Genomic DNA, 17,547 nt, shown 5'->3' with positions numbered 1-17,547 from the left:
GCTCGGTTCTGCCTTTCCCCATGTACAGGGCAGTGGGTCAGGCACTGAAAAATCATTTGGAACACAGAAGTTTTATTTTCCACTTTACTACTGCATTGCTGCAGACAGCAGAGAGTTATCAACTCGCTCTGCTCCAGTCTCCTTACCTAAGAAGCTGAGACAACAGCAAACTTGTTTGCTGCACTTAGGTACAGTTATTGGAGACTTACCAATTAAAGTACTAGGTGCATACAAACAATATGTATTTTTATGAGTCCATACTCCTCACAGCCTTACAAGAGAGACACTTTTTTCTTGAAGCACCGGCTGTGTAGAAGCTGAAACAGCAGAAAGGCAGCAGTAAGATTGTCCCAAAAGAGAGATGAAGGTGGGCTATTTAAATAGGCACAATAGAAATGGCGAAGACAGACAAGGGAGTACAACAAAGAAGTGAGAAAGAGGAAGGGATGTATACTGTAATAAAATTGAATGAAGTAGCAAAACTAACCAGCTAGCATAGATTAATCTTTTCTGGCTTCATGTTTTATTTTAAAAGACGTAAAATAACATAGCATTTACTATTTTTAAAACAAAGAGGGAAAAGACGGAAAACCAGTATTTTCCTCCAGGTTTTTGTGTCCTGTTTTAAGACATTAGTTGGAAACCAACGTACTAAAGCAGCAGAGTCCCTCCTAGGCACACTGCCATACCAATGCCAATTCGGTATACTGGTGTATCAGCAGTCAACAGACTGACGGCTGCATCAAGACAAGACAGCCAGGTACAAATTACATGGAAAACAAAGCAGTTTCCTCTAACACAACGAATGAAAACTGCACATCTCAAACCCTCACATCTGTTGATTGATGCAGTCCAGACTCCTTGTCCACTCCAGGCTGGAGTTAATTACTCTCAGGAGTAATTAAGAGGTTGAATTTTAAAGCTCTGGGCTGGACAGACTTCGGCATTGGAGAGACAGGTTTCACTATACTCTCAAAGCGGTGTCCTGACAACGGTGTGAATTTTGTGACCTGCTTCACTGGAGCTATGCTAGGGAAAAAGCATCATCCGCATTGTCCTGGTTTCAGCCAGGATAGAGTTAATTTTCTTCACAGAAGCTGGTGTGAGGCTGTGTTTTGGATTTGGGATGAGAAAATGTTGATAACGTGCTGATGCTTTGAGTTGTTGCTAAGTAGTCAAGGACAGTCCAGCTTCTTTTGCTGGCCTGCCAGCGAGAAGGCTGGGGGTACCTGGGAGGCTGGGAGGGGGCACAGCCAGGACAGCTGACCCAGGCTGGCCAAAGAGATATTCCATACCATATGCGTGGTATATAAAGTTGGGATGAAGAAGAAGGAAGGGGTGGAGGGACGTTCAGAGTGATGGCATCTGTCTTCCCAAGTAACCGTTAGGCGTGATGGAGCCCTGCTTCCCTGGAGATGGCTGAACACCTGCCTGCCCATGGGGAGTGGAGAATGAATTCCTTGTTTGGCTTTGCTTGTGTGCACAGCTTTTGCTTTCCCTATTAAACTGTCTTTATGTCAAACCATGAGTTTCCTCACTTTTACTCTTTCAATTCTCTCTCCTGTCCCACCATGGGAGAGTGAGCAAGCAGCTGCGTAGTGCTTAGTTGCTGGCTGGGGTTAAACCACAAGACCCATCACACCAGCTTGGGGTTTTTTGTTTCTGTTGCCCATATTTCTCAGTCCTGCACACCTCCCTGTTTTTGATGTCTTACAAAGTAGCTTGTCTTGAACTGCCCAATGCTCCTTGTCCTAATGGCAGTTTCCAGTACAAAAAAAGGTTCATCTGGAGACCCACATCAGGCTCAGCCTGTGCATCCCTACCCAAAATGAACACTCAATCTGGTCTGACCCTGTACTGCCTTCACACGAGCTTGGGAGGTGAAAGAAGAGCTGCAGCTGAGCAGCGCTATCATATGGAGACAGGGTGGTGCTTGGGAAAATCATCCACAGCATTTCTGCATGAAGGTTGGTCCAAGCCTACATCTGTGGTGGTACCCAAACTGGTCTTTAGCAGACAGCAAAAAGACAAGCCTTTACGAGGTACTGTCTGAAATAGCATCAGTGAGAAAATCCAGTGAGTGCCAGAAAATCTGGTGTCATATTGCTTGTGACAGAGTTCAGTAAAATGAATGCCTTCAAGGAGGCAAGGCAGCCCTCGACCTACTTGCTCCCTACAACCAGAACAGTACCTAGGCACATCACAGGGAAACGCATTTAATCCTACCAGATGTACAGTACACAAACACAGGTTGCAAACAGCATGTCTGCGAGCTCCTAGCTTGTCAGACAAGTCTCAGTATCTCAAATCCCAGAGCCCGCTGGGATTTAGAAGGCTTTCAAGGCATTTTGCAGAGCCCAGATACCAGCTCTGCTACTATTACGCAGTACATGTGCTATTGCCCAGGTAAAAGCATGGTTTCAGTTCTGATTTCTCTTTTTTCTCACATGCTTCCATTAGCTACCTCTAATCAAAAGAAGCAAATAACTTCTCATGTGTCATCTGTATTTTACAACATTAGAGCCAGCTACATAGATAGCTGCTCTGTGCCTAACACTGAAAACCAGAAGGCTGTTCTTACGAAGAGCTTACAGTCTGACTCTATCTGGGATTTGAGTGGCTAACTAAAATCCTTTGCAAATTATCTGTTGCTTCTTTGTAAGCCCTGCTTCCTTTCTTTACGTCTGAATTTGGACTGGGGATAATGAACTTCCTGTATCATAGGCCGGGATACAAGGAAACTCATTGTACTCTCACCAAGGAAGAGTATATCAGTAAGTAGCTTATAAGGCAGCTCTGAAGGGTCTTGTTAGAATGACTTATTCTCCGAGTTTCAGTGGTTTGATTAAGTGGATCATGTGATAAACACTTATAATGAACTTCTTCAGATGCTGCCAGGGGAAACCCAGCAGATAAAATGCTGAATCCCACGGCATTGCTCTCTGCATAACAAACTGATTACAAAAATGGAAAAATCATGCAATTCACTGGTTTCTTCTGCTCAGGACAGTACAACAGTGTTATACAATTTTCTCTCTCCTGCCCCAAATTAAAATATCCTTCTACTAAATCCAGTTCAAACTAGTGCAATTTTCCTCCTACAACTCACCAGGCAGATTACAGCTAAATGTAACCACTTGTGAGCAAGTCTACTCATGCTTTTGAGTGACTTCTTTCTTATTAAAGAAAACAAAATAATACAAACAAACAATACCCCAAACGAACAAAAACTGAGCATAAACTCATAAGTAACATATGCTAGTTTGATTTTTTAAAAAAAATTATAAATCTAAGTCAACCTGAATCACCACAGGGTAAACCTCATTTCATTGGCAAGCGAGAGAGGTCAAACAGCAGGCCATGTTCAAGAGCATCCCTTGCAGTTTTGGCCTACACCTGTAGGACCAATGACCAGGGTAAGGTATGAGCATCTGCTATGGTCTCTCCTTACCCCAGCTATTGGTTCATCATTTCTGCTTCTCAGCAGCACAGTCTCTCTTCTTTATCCTGTTCTCTCATGTTTTCTCCACGTAACAATCTACGGTGTCTCTGCAAAAGGCATCCTGGCTCAGGGATGAAGCATGGGATGTACTTGTTCCTGCCCTGTCAGTCAGCATAAATTACAGCGCTGCTTCTCCAAGGCCAGTGCTATATCCCTGACTCAGGTGTCAGCTGCAGCACGTGTGATGGATGGGGTACCCTTAAGAAAGTTTTCTTCAGGTCCTGGGACTGATGTGAGGGAAACACCCCAATACCCTCTGCTCCCTGACTAGTAATACCCACGTACTCCTGCTACCACGGGTAATAGCTGTTTGCAACAGCACGCACATGTTGGTCTGGTCCGATACCTGATAAAAATATCTGTAAGGGCTCTGCTACACAGAAAAGGGCTAGGAGCTCTGCTGGCCCTTTGAGGTGTCAGGGTAGAGGGGGCAGCCATTTCAGCTGGGTGTGGTACTGCTGTCACTGAGCATGTGGAGAGACATGCAAGTGCTGGGCTCTAAGTGAGGTAACTGGTTTTACTTGGAACACTTAAATCAGCAGAAGGGCAGTGAGGGCATGAATGATGCTCTTCCTTTAAGCTACTTACTGTCTAGGTTTCCCCTAGTCCAGATCCCAGCCTTTACAAAGTGGTAGCTGAGATGGCAGAAGCTGCAAAGCCAGCCGCCAGTAACGCCTGTCCTCAGGCTACCTCACTCCATATCATACCACTGAGTAATCGGCTCTTTAGGGTCACTGGGTGAATCACCTTAAAGGGAATTGCTTTGGGAGTTCAGCTGTCAGGAGAAATAAGAGGGCAAAGGGTGATAACCAGCACGTCACCTCAGCAGTCCTGCACATCACCAGTAGGTCTGACATCTGTCAATGATACGTGGCGGAACGAAACTTGGCACTGCTAATTCCTCCACCACACTTAGAGCCCTTGCATTTCCCTCCTGCTCAGCAGCCGGGACGCACAAGGCAAGAGTGCCCAGCCTGGCACTGAGGAAGTACAATAGCTGGTGCATCATCACGGGAAAGCCTGTACGGCCACAAGGCTGCTTTTGCACAGCACTTCAGAGAACGGCCTCAGTTATGGCTGGCATCTCGCTGTGCTCCTCATTCCGTCTGCTTCTCATGCACACGAGCAGCCCCACATCACCTGTCCGTTGTACTGAGCAGCGTGTTAAACCACCTCACCGACTGCCAACATATTAAACCACTGGACATGCACAGATATGCAGACAACCTTGCAAGTGAGGTCCTGTGCTTGCAGCTTACATGGACACTAGAGCTGTCCCAGAGACAAGCCTAAGAGCATCCTTGAAGTACAATACCGACGTATTAACGTGCTACGTGGGATGACAGGCTCATCGCACCTAGTGCAGCTGTTAGCAACAGACCTAGGGATGAAACATTTGCCAGATGAAGAACACATACATGAATATCAAACTGACTTGTCAAATGAATCACAGCATCAGAGGTGGAGGGGATGCCTCGCTCCCTGCTTGACCCATCAGAATACTTATCCATCAGTTCTGCTGTGAGGAACGGTCCAGTGGTTATGGCATTCCACAGAAGTCCTAGGGGATGGAAAAAACTGTTTGTGTTTTTTTCAAGCAGCCAATCTGTAAATACAACTGCAGTTTAAAATCGACATCAAGCTTTGTATGTCAGCTTTCCCATGCACCATTACGACCCAGCAAGTTTCCCCAGGTCATGTTATTTTTCAATTAATGGGATTGCACAGGTGTAATCGAGGGGATAATATGATACCAATCAGCTCTCATCAGCTGTTATGGCATGTGAGAAAGATGGGCTTATTTTGATTTATTTTACAGCCAAAGGGAATTCATGCATCTAATAGTGAGAAAAAAGGCACCTTTAAAACATACTTTCTATGCAATCAGTAAGAATCAGTAACAGTAACAATACAGCTATTAGACTCAGTCATCAGAGAACAACGGAATTTTAATTTTGTAAACCAAGTGAAAATTTGCTCTTCATATTATTTTGTTTACACTTGACAAGGAAGACTCCTGGAAATGTTGGCTCATTGTCCTTAATCACATTTTGGTATTTTGAACTGAATATACTCCCCCAAAGTATTCCTTTCAATTCTACTTGCAAGTTTGGTATTTCAGATTAGGTATGGATGTTGGACGTGAAAGAATTTTTTCCCCCACTTCACACTTAAAAACAATTCAGGTAAAAATAATTTAATTCTAGGAGGCAACTAAAAAGGAAAAAAAGCTAGTATGTTTTTTTATGTTAAATCTCTGTGTGCCAAGCTCTGTGTGCCCAGTATTAAGAAACTGAACCCCTCTAATTCCCCAAGAACTAAAGGAGACTTGAAAATGTGAGGCATACTGAGGCTAGGTATTCCAAATAGAAAATCAGGCTATGGTACTTCATTTTTCACTCACCTAGCACCACATAATCCTATTACAAACGTCTACTGTGAGACTTCAATATTCAAATATTTGGCAGCCAAAAAGCATCAGTGAGTGTTAAGTAACATTTCTTTCCAACTTACTAATCTTTACCATGTCTCTTCCTTCTATATGACACAACAGATAAGGTGTTGTGTTTTAAACCATGGACACTAACCTATCCACAATCGAATCTGAAATTTTGAATTAGATCAATTTGGAGTACCATTCAGTAGCTGCTTTTTACTACTCTCATACTTGTATGTATTAAATATCGTGCACAGTTTTCCTGTGCAGGCCTGTCCCCAGGGACTGAAAACCTGGTGTACACAACTCATAAATAAAGCTAGTGAGACATGAGCAAGAAAAAGCATAGCATACTTCTGGGAATCACTCCAGGAAAATAAATATGCAAGATGGCACATCACCCTACACAAAGCCGGCAAAGGTAAAATAACATTTGGGTTTGATCATTACAGAAAATAAAATAATTCTCTGTTCATAGGTACATGCTGGTCTTCCACTGAAAAAAAGGGGCAAAGGTAAGACTGGAGTTTGACTCACAAGAAAATAAACCTGCTGGTAACAGTTGTACCTTATTTAAAGTTAATTTGGGGAATCAAGTCTGAATTCAATCCCTGGCTTTCAGAAGGCCCGTGAATTCTCTAGAAATGACCACCATCATTTACTTCCTATTGCTCTCGTCCATGACTCTTTCTATAGCATAAGCTTGCTTTTCAGAGCCTATCTAAATTCTAGGTGTACCTTTCCCTCAACAGTCACAATGCATGACTCTATACAGAAGTAGTATTTAAAACACAGTGAAGAACGAAAGAGGAACAATCATCTTGTTTTCCTATAACGGGTTTGGATGAACACGTCCTTCCATTCCCATCTGTGCTTTACTCTGTTTTCTTCTTGAGAGTAGGATGTTACATTTACTGGCACTGACTCTTTCCTCAGAGCTTATTCTTTTGCTCCCCTTCTGCTTTGCTCTCATTTTCCCAGTCTTTTCTACTTTTCTACACAGTCTTCTGAATCCTTATTTTCCTATAAATCAGACTTTGCACTATCTAGTCCCCAGTTTTGTTTACTGTTGTTATTTATGAGACATTGAAAAGTTCAAGCTGCTGTATATAAGGTATGACAACAATATGATTGCACAGAAATGCTCGTCATTCAAGGGATGAATTGGCAGAAGAGACATCCTGCAACTATGCAGATTGTAGACAGATGCCTACCTGTGTTTTGCTTGGCTGCAATTTGGAAATGTACAGAATTCTTCGAGAGCAAATGTGATGTGTTCTTGCCAATTTTTATTTTGCTGTGGATTGGTCCCTATTTTTGGTTTTAGGGATGAAGGCTTACCATCATCTTATAACTGTTTGCCTGGCAATGTTTGTTGGTAAGTTTGCTGGGGTTCTTAAATATTGTACCTGACAGTAGAATTGCACACTTCCTGGGCAGATACAGCTTTAAAACAAGCTGTTTATTGATGTCACACTTCATAAAGAGTTTTAAAATTTGGAGTTTAAGAACAATATCTTAAAAGTAGTAACTTACACTATTCCAAATGTGTTTTGTTCAGGTACTCTTACTGTTGTTTTGTGTGTGGGTTTTAAAATTGCTTTATCCTTTGTACAGTTGAACATCCTTACACTATTGGATATCGCTCCTTTCACTGCACAAAGAACTGTACGAAAGCTTTTCAAACCACTATCCGAATAAAAAGTTATTTGTGATATAGCACCAGGAGTTCGATGAGAGGTATATACACATATCTGCTGGAATTGCACATTTGCTTATGTGACTGTGGGGCCTGGTGTACCTATATAGCACACAGAATCATAGAAGAGTTTGGGTTGGGAGGGACCTTTAAAGGTCATCTAGTCCACCCCCTTGCAATGAGCAGGGACAAAGCCTTGAGGCTCGCTAAGATTTTAATTTGGGCAACAGCACCCTCAATGCACTTTATGTGTATGAGAATCCCAAGTGTGCAAGAGTATAATGAAAAGAGAATGGGGGCTGTGTGGGATACGCACGTATCTAGCACTGATCAATTACTGATAGGCAACTCATTTTCTGTTCTCCTCCTAGCAGTTATCTGTATGCAATACACATCCGTATTTCCACCACAGTGTACTCAACTGCAACCATTAGTTTCTTCCATGGCAGACTCAGATTCCTGGGAGGCTGCAGTTGGAACAACGCTTTATGTTGCACCCCATCAAGAGTTGTTAATATACTCTACGTAACTACTGTTGAATTGGGAAGACAGAGCTTCAGATCGATGCTCTGTAGATGTCTCAGATAAATAATTTTCTTGGTCAAATTTCCAGCACAGATGCTGCTCTGACAGAGTATGATCTAACGGTTTACCTGGAATTGCCATAACAATCTTAAACCAGACTTGCAGTCTGGAATATAAGTAGGTAGGAAAAGTCAAGTGAATATCTTAAAATACTTCACTGTTTGTAGTTAACAGGGTACCTGCTACACTCCAAGTGTGGAGAGATGACTCTGTCTCCAGGAACATGTGGTTTGAGGGAAGAATACAGAAAGAAGAATTTTCTAGTTCAGATGGAGCTCCACAACCATCATTGGCAAAAATCTGAGGATGCTATTAAGCACTCTGTATCCATTTAGAAGAGAGGGATCAGCTGTACTTCTCCCTCACTCTTGTCACTGAAGTGATGGCCTCCAGGAGGTCACCCTAGCTCACAAAAGTCATCAAGGGCATAAAATTTTTGTCAAGGTGTCGTGGTTTAACCCCAGCCAGCAACTAAGCACCATGCAGCGGCTCGTACCCCCCACAGTGGGATGGGAGAGAGAATTGGAAGAGTAAAAGTGGGGAAACTCATAGTCTGAGATAAAGACAATTTAATAGGTAAAACAAAAGCCACACACACAAGCAAAGCAAAACAAGGTATTCATTCTCCACTCCCCATGGGCAGGCAGGTGTTCAGCCATCTCCAGGGAAGCAGGGCTCTATCACTTCTAACGGTTACTTGGGAAGACAGATGCCATCACTCTGAACGTCCCTCCACCCCTTCCTTCTTCTTCATCCCAACTTTATATACCACGCATTATGTCATATGGTATGGAATATCTCTTTGGCCAGCCTGGGTCAGCTGTCCTGGCTGTGCCCCCTCCCAGCTCCCCGTGCACCCCCAGCCTTCTCACTGGCAGGCCAGCACGAGAAGCTGGACTGTCCTTGACTGCTCAGCAACAACTCAAAACATCAGCACGTTATCAACATTTTCTCATCCCAGATCCAAAACACAGCCTCACACCAGCTTCTGTGAAGAAAATTAACTCTACCCTAACTGAAACCAGGACACAAGGATAGGGACTCCTGGGAGATGATGGGTCCAGACACAAGTTCCAGTCTGAGGTAGGAGAACTAGCATATTTACCTTAGTTGGACCCTTTAAGAACCACAATTTGGTGATGTGGGAGAAGCCACTGAAAATAGACTTCTGCAAGTTCAACTTCTTTCAGCCTTTCAGGATTGGCCACTGTTCTAAAGCCAGAAGATAATTTAAAACGTCATGTAGCAACTCCTCAAATGTACTCAAGGTATTTCATAGCTCTAGGAGGAAAATCTCATTTCCTTTACCAATTAAATTTGCCTCAAAGAGGTCTTCTTACCATCGAACAAGACTGAGTGAAAAGCAGCACTTCCTATTCTTAACAGCCATTCAGCATGCAGGATAAGAGAGGGAACAACTTTAAGTATAGATATCAAACTATTCCTTTGTTCGGTGGCTCCAAATGCAGGAAGTCCATAAACTGTGCAGATACTCTATTCAGGATATCTGGAAATCAGGACTCTTTGAGCAAGTAGAGATTAAAAAGGTTAATTTTGCTGAGTCTTACTTATTTTGCCAAGTAATATGAGAATTAGAAGGACTGACAGGTAAGTATAAAAGGAAATGGCTATCCCTGGAACACCAAAATCACTGTCTTGTTGCCTTGTGCTGTGAAGATGTCCATTTAGGACAACTCTATTTTGAGAAGACGCCTCCAAATGTTTTTGATTTCCTGTCTGTGTTTTGAACAGGAGTGCCTGCTGAAATCTTTTACCCAGCTATTCTGCAGACTAAGCACAACACAAAAAAATAAGATTTTATGCAAGTGCCATAATTTAATTTCTTCCTGGCACAGAGAGTAATGCCACATTCTCACACTATTGACATGAAGCCATATAAGATCACTAGCAATCATGACGGCTTTTATGTTTTAAGTATTTGTCCACTGGAAACTGGTTTAAACATCTGACAACTGTAAAGAGGCCATCCAAAAATCAGATGACAATAACTTTCTGTCATGACTTGTGTGGTGTCAAGATCTTACCTTACCCTGTGAGTCACCCATTTCCTACAGGAAATTCATCTTGGTACTATGATATAACAGAATAGCAACCAGCTATTCTGCCCTGAAATATTTGTTTGCTTTCTAAGTGTTTCAGTCTAGAAAGCACAATTCCCCTGAATTGATAATATTTTTAGAATAAAATGAGAGGTAAGGGCTCTGTGATTTGAGGAAGTCAAAGGGAAATTCAGTGTCTGATTCAAAAGCAAATTCCCTTGTGACAATGTGCAAAGTGGTGGGTTTCTGTAGCTCACTGTCTCCAACAAAAAAAAAAAAAAAAGAGGGATGAATTGATTTGTATTTGTGAAATATTTACCTAATATTCCCATCTGACACGTAAGAAATGGGTTTGGTTTTTAATCCTCAGTATTTGGAAGCTCCATCTCTGAGGGTATATGAGACCACCACAGCTACGTCTACACTGTAATGGAACAAAAAGTCCTTTGGACCAGAAGTAAACATGGTATAATCTGTACCTCCTCTCCCCAAGCCCTATCCACTCCAGATACATTATGGCAGCAAGGACCACCAGCAGGCTGCTTGCGAGCGTTAGCATGCTGATGTACTAACCCACCAAACTCACCCAGGTACCCAGATGCCAACATGCTCTAAAGAAAAGGTGATATGCCCATATCTGAGGCCAGACCCGTATGCTTGCAGTATGAAATGTGGGTAAGTGTGATTTTCAGCAAGCTTTCAGGTCTACTTTCATTGGAGTACAGATTAAGGACTTAAGTGATTATGCAAATGTAGTAATTATGTAAATCTAGAAGACTTATGACAATTGGAATTAAGGCTGAGAATGTAAATATGGACCTTGCTATCCTGTGTTTGGTGAGAGAAGTTTTATTTTTCTGAACAATGTAACACATGAAAACCTCAATTCCAACACAAATCTTTACTAACAAATCAGGTTGATGGGCGGTAGGATAAAGGTTAAGCATAATTTGTTATTTACAGTTTTCAAAGTCATATACAAATCCCTATGTTCTGAGTGCTAATCTCTTATGCCCTATACATATGTTGTTTGTTTTATTAGACTACATGTGAATGAAGAGAACAGCTGTGACCACCACCTTGTACTTCAAAAGGGCTCTGACAAAAAACAAAAAAATCCTCTTTAAGCAAAAAATTCTTAATTTGACTTCATTCATCTGGCATGTGTAAGGACCCACAGAATTATTCCACATTTTCATTACATAAAAAATTAATAGTGAAAAAGCAGCTAAGGTAGAATTGCATACCTGTTCATATTCAGTTTTGGAGTTATCTCTTAACACTTCAGTTATACTGCATAGTTCGCCACCACTGTTTTCTAATTTAGAACCAGACTCATTGTAAACTGATACGATGTTCATGTAAGTCTCCACCTGGGCTGAAACTGTGAGTTCAAATAATGCCATTTCCTCTTTGTACAACTTTCAGTTACCCAAAATATGTTATTAAAATGATTTTTCTCTTTCTGTATATAATTTTAACAATTCTTTGTTGGATTGGGTGTGATTTTTTAAGCGTAATCATTAAGCTGATACCAGTATTTAGCTTATTTTAATAAATTAATTACAATTACTGTATCTGCACTGCAGGCTTATGTTGCTTTTATTACACACAAATTATTTGTTCCAAATAGCTAACAGTATACAAAAACTGGGTGTGCATAGCCCATAGTTAAAACTAATGCAAAGCCCTACATAGTCTTATAAAGATTTAGCTTAAGTTGGTAAATGAAACAATTAATCAGTGTAAGTTTTTAATGTGACCAAAACATAATGATACATGTATTTCACTGTTCAGCACTCACAGCAATTATCTATCACCATCCCGTCTCTATGCCTCCTGGACTGCATGCACTTCTTTTTTCCCCAGAAAATACAGATCCTCAAATACAAGCACAAGCAACGAGAATTCAACAAAAAACAACAAAAAAGAGCCTCTCAACTCAGCTGGAAATGGAGGCTACTGCCTCACCATCAACAAGATGGTGCTGATCAGCTTGCCTTTCTATGAGGCAGCTGCTTGCAGCTTTTGCTAAGCTGCGCACTTGGTGTGGGTTGTGGAAGAAAGGAGATACAGGTGCTGGAATAGGAGTCTGGAAACAGGGAATACTGTAGTTTGTATTATGGTGGGGAGGGAGGTAAGGAAGGAAACTGCAACCAAACAATTGATTTGTGACTTACTGACACTGTATATTTTATTTGCCTTGTTCTCAGCCTATGCAAGTTTGGTGATCTCTGTCTTTTGGTCTTCTTCCACATACTCCCACTGCTGTCTAAGCTTTCCCATGTGTCAAAGGACCCAAATGTTTCTCCTCCACTGACTTCCAATTTGACTGAGTTATTCTTGTGATTAACAAACAAGAGGTACATGGACAGTGTGCATTTTCAGTAACAAATTCTGCAGCTCATTGAAAAATAAAAATTAATAAAAGTATTTTTAACATGTAGGTAGTAAAGAGAATGATTTGGTGTCTACTGATTTTGTTAATTTTCATATGTAACCATATATAAAGAAATTGAAATTATATGATGAATTACCAACGTCTGTTACAGAATCTCTCATTTTTAAGACTGGAGTAACAGAAAATTTTTTCCTGCTTGCTGTATCATTGCCTGAAGAGATACAGGAACAGGCAAAGAAAGCAGGCAGAACATAGCTGTAGCTGGCTGTGCTCATGTAATCCAAATATTTAATAGACAGATGTTCCTAACAATAAATAAGCAATAATAATCTATTCTGTATCAAAGGATATATTTGAACTCCTTGGGCAAGTTTTGGCTTAAGCTTATGAGGAATGTGGTAGTTGAAAGGAAATATATAAATAAAAGGTAAAACATTTTCTGAATTATTTTACCAACAAAAGGGAAGCGGCAGGAATGACCTACACTGTTCTATACTTTGTTCCTGAAACAAGCAGAGTAACTTCCCTTAAAGCACACGCTGTGAACTGCACAGTCTGTGACAAGGTACCAGGCCTGGCCAAACACCCAAATCAGCTCAGTGTGCCCACTTGGAGTCACGTAACGTCAGCGGGCATGTTAGCTTAACGCTCAAAGGAGTGATAAGAATGTATTTAACCAGCCGTGAGGAAAGTGCAGTAAATCTCTCTGTGTCATTTTCCCTCATGTTCTTCAAACACATTCCCCTCTTACTATGTGGCAAATATAATCCTCACCCTTAAAAAAAATCCCCTGAAATAACATTAAATAATTTGCAGGAATGATTAACAGTTCTGCTGACTGGTAAAAATCTGTTTAGAGCAGCTAGGGTATGATGGCTTTTTAGGAGCAGGGTAAAGTTTATATGATTCTCTGTAACTGAGTGTCCTCAGTTGAACCTACCAGCCCTTTGCTGTGTGAGGATTATAACTCACGCTGCAGTTGGATCAGCCTCCATTTCTATTTTTAGTGCAGATCTTGCTCCTTATTTAGTCCTGATTGCATAGCCAGAACTGCATTCTCAGCAGCTCAGTGAAAAGCCTGCCTGTTCCATTTTATAACTTTTCCAGACAAAAAGATGGGAAGCGTGTAACTTTCCAAACAGTCTTATTTTAGGAGCTTGCAATACGATACGGTCCAAAACCCAAGGGCCACATGAATCCCTGCTGAAATACTATTGACTTTCCTGGAGTTTTACACAGCAAGAATTTGGCTGCTTATAAGTTAACCAGGATATTTAAAAAAAAAGCCAACTCCCCTCAAAACCTTCTTCACCCTAAATACTTAAAAGATATTTATTGAAACAGTAATATACATCTGGATCAAATTCTCCAGAAAGCATTTTATCCTCCTTAGAGTCATAGTTTATAAATCCCATTCATGGAGGCAACTACTAGCCAAAAAAGAAATAAACAAGGAAAAATGGAAAATGTTGGTTTTAAAGAATCTCTTAGTAGAGATGACCACACAGAATTAATTTTCTGCCACTCAATTAAAACCATAAGAACATTTTTGGGTTTGAACAAAGTTTTCCTACTACAGCAAGGAGTTTCTGTAATTCTGACAAAATCAGCTATGACGCTTCACCTTCACTTCTAGGATTTCTGGAATATCTCCTTAGTCATATACTTAGTAAGTTATATTTCCATATGTTGCACAGAAGTGCATGACTAAAAAGCTCGATTAAGATGATCAAGGCCATTGTGAGGCTGTAAACACACAAAATGTAAAAAACCTACACTGATAATACATGTAAAATACATTTTTATCTACATGTACTGAAGTACATTGTCAGTAACTGATCTTATTTTCATGTGTGAAGACACTTAGCATCTTACTATAGATTGAAATTACACACACCTCCAAACTGGTCTTTTATTTCTAACCCAAGACAAACAGTCATATCCTCACATGCACAGATCTCTTTTTATATGTAATCCTAAACCCTTGCTCTCACAACCTGCCATAAATCGCTAAGGAATTATTATGCTGATCAGGCAGCGATCACTGAATTCAGCCATCTTTATTGTACATGTAAGGATATCCAGCACTCCTCCTGCAGCGGGGAGATTGATTGCAGACGGAAATTTCCCTCAACTGCCCCTGTATGAAGGCCGTTGACTAGTCCTTTTATGCCACACTGAGAACACAAAGGCAGATTTGAAAGAAAATTAACTGGAGGAGTAAAGAATTGAAATCAGGGAAAGGAAAGATGGACTAATATATTCTCATTGTAAATTCTGTAATTTAATTAGCCCTCAGTCAAACGCTGGACAAATTACAAAGCCAATACAAAACAGAAGGGCTATAAAAATTATGTATTCAGCAGGTCTGAATTTGCATATTCTGTGTTCCCCAAATATCCTACTAACAGCTGTGAAAATGGTGGGTATTCCAAATAGATGAAGTAAAGTCCTGTATCTTGATTTAAATGACACAGGCTTGAGAGAGAGAAGTTGAATGCCACAAGAAGCACTCAAGATCACTATCTCAGAGGCAGGAGGTTAGAAACTGAAAGGACTGGAAGTTATTAACTGAAAACAAAAGACCCAAGTACTTGAAAGCCTGTTCATCCTAGCTGCTGTCAGGAACAGTGTACCCTTGTACCCTAAATGGAGACTACTGAAATTTGGGTATTTGGGATAGGGAGTGTCTTGGCTGTGCTTCTCAATGTGACACATAAAGTTGAAAGAAAAATATAAGAAAGACAGAAAGACAGACAGAAAGACAGACAGAAAGACAGAAAAATATAATAAAAAAATACTGGCACTGAGGTGCCCATGCTTAAACCAGGGCAATGGAATCATGACGTGTGTGCCTATAAATTAGGAACAAAAATTTAAGCATGACCATTCTGACACAAAGGTATTTAAGAACAGAGCTTTAGTCTCAAAGAAGGCCACCCAGATTTTTTTCAAGATTACACTGAAAGAGACCGAACTGCACATGAAATCCTACAGAAAACCTAAGACTATGCTAACTTCCTTTGTGCCCTCTTCAGGAAAGGGTTTTTGAGCTGATGCATGGCAAAGGAGCCCAAGAAGCTGATGCTGAGCTGCAAGGGGCCAAGGCATGGTGTGGAGGTCTCTACACCTATACAAGAATATGCCATGTTCCAGGAAGGTTTGGAGAAATCTTCCACAGGAAGACTCTATATCTAAGAATAAAATTTAGAGGAAACTCCTTAAGGAATCATGACAAGATTTTCCCTAGCAAGCCCCTGGCATGGACTTTCTTATGAAACGTCATAGTATAGCACAAAAATTATCAACTTGCTCACAACTACATTCCAGACATAATTTTTAATAATAAAAGTGACTGCTGAATCCATTTGGAAGAAATACGGATCTAAGTGTATATAGCTTTGTTTGTAATTCAACACTGTAAAGAGTGCCCTAAGAAATGATGAGTATTTTGTGTCTGATGTAATAACTATTTCTGTATTTTCAGCTAGGAGTGACCAGTTCTGTGTTTTGAGTTAGGAAATGTGCTTAACATTAAATTATTCAAGTGCCATTTTAAATCAAAATGAAGTAGGTCACTTGGAAATCAGCTTTGATGGACAGTTTTGTTGTTTGTTTTTTTTTTTTTTTTTTTTATGAGAGCATGAGACTGTTCCCTCAGCACCACTTAATCACTGGTAACTTTCATGAAGAGCAAACAAAAGGCCTCTTTTATTTATCCATTATGTTCCTAAGAGGTGAGAACAGCTTGATGCAAATGAAAATCATTAAAGCATTCTGCACCACCATTAACTGTCTGAATATCTGTCTATGCAAATACAGCACATAACCCAGTGAAACTGCAGCTTCATGACCTTCTGCATTGAAAAATCTATGCTTTATGACCCTCTCAACGCAATAGTTAAAATACTCTCTGTAATGTCCCTTTATGTAAGTGCTTGGTTTAGACAGGCACGGCAATGGAGTGCAAGCCATTACAGAGATTCATTTTCAGATACTCCTTCACCCTGGCTGGGCAAGGGGTAACATCAGAGATATCTCATTTGTAACAGTGCTACACAGTATGAATAATAAGCTAACATGTGATTGCCCAGATCTGATCCTGCATGCAACTACACCCATAACTTCACTCAAATGAGTAGTTCCATTTAAGACACAATGAACATATCATGCAAAACCGTAAGTGGCTTGTAGGATTAGGGGCCTAATTAGATATAAACCTACTGACCTAATTCTTTAGAACTTTGCCCTTTGTGTGGACATTCATGCCCACGCAAATGGCATACAGAACACTGCTATTCTCACTAAGTAGCACTCCACCCGACCAACAAACATGGGTGAATGTATGGAGCCAGAGATTATCAGTCCTCCAACAGCAGTACCTAGCAACAGAAATGCACCAGAACTCCTGCATTCTTACTCGTTTTAACCAGAGACATACCATAACACAGAGATAGCTCAGACAGCACGTTACAGAAGGCCACTTATTGCTGTTAAGTCTGTCACTCTCCTTTGTGAAATTTAGGTCAGTCATCAGGCACAAATTTAAAACTGCCGCCTAAGAGCTTTTCTAGAACTAAGTCTTGGCAGAGGTTAAGGATATCTCCCCCTCCTTTGGGACACATACCTTTGTTGCATACTCTTACATAGCAGCAGAGATGCAAGACAATGCATTATTCAAGAGCAGATGAAGAGGAAATAGTAGATTGGATTCTAGGCCTTCCATTGCTTGAATAACACCAAACCAGCTTCTCCTGTCTCCTAGGAGAGTGCCCCTGCCAGCAGGTGGTTGCATGTGAAGCATCTCTTACCTCCAGCTTGGGAGTTTGCCAATCCGTGCTGAGGAATGGAAGACTCTAGAGG

This window comes from Phaethon lepturus, unplaced genomic scaffold, assembly GCF_000687285.1.
Source record: "Phaethon lepturus isolate BGI_N335 unplaced genomic scaffold, ASM68728v1 scaffold16609, whole genome shotgun sequence".
NCBI classification, from domain to species: Eukaryota; Metazoa; Chordata; class Aves; order Phaethontiformes; family Phaethontidae; genus Phaethon; species Phaethon lepturus.
This window is presented reverse-complemented; position numbering follows the sequence as displayed.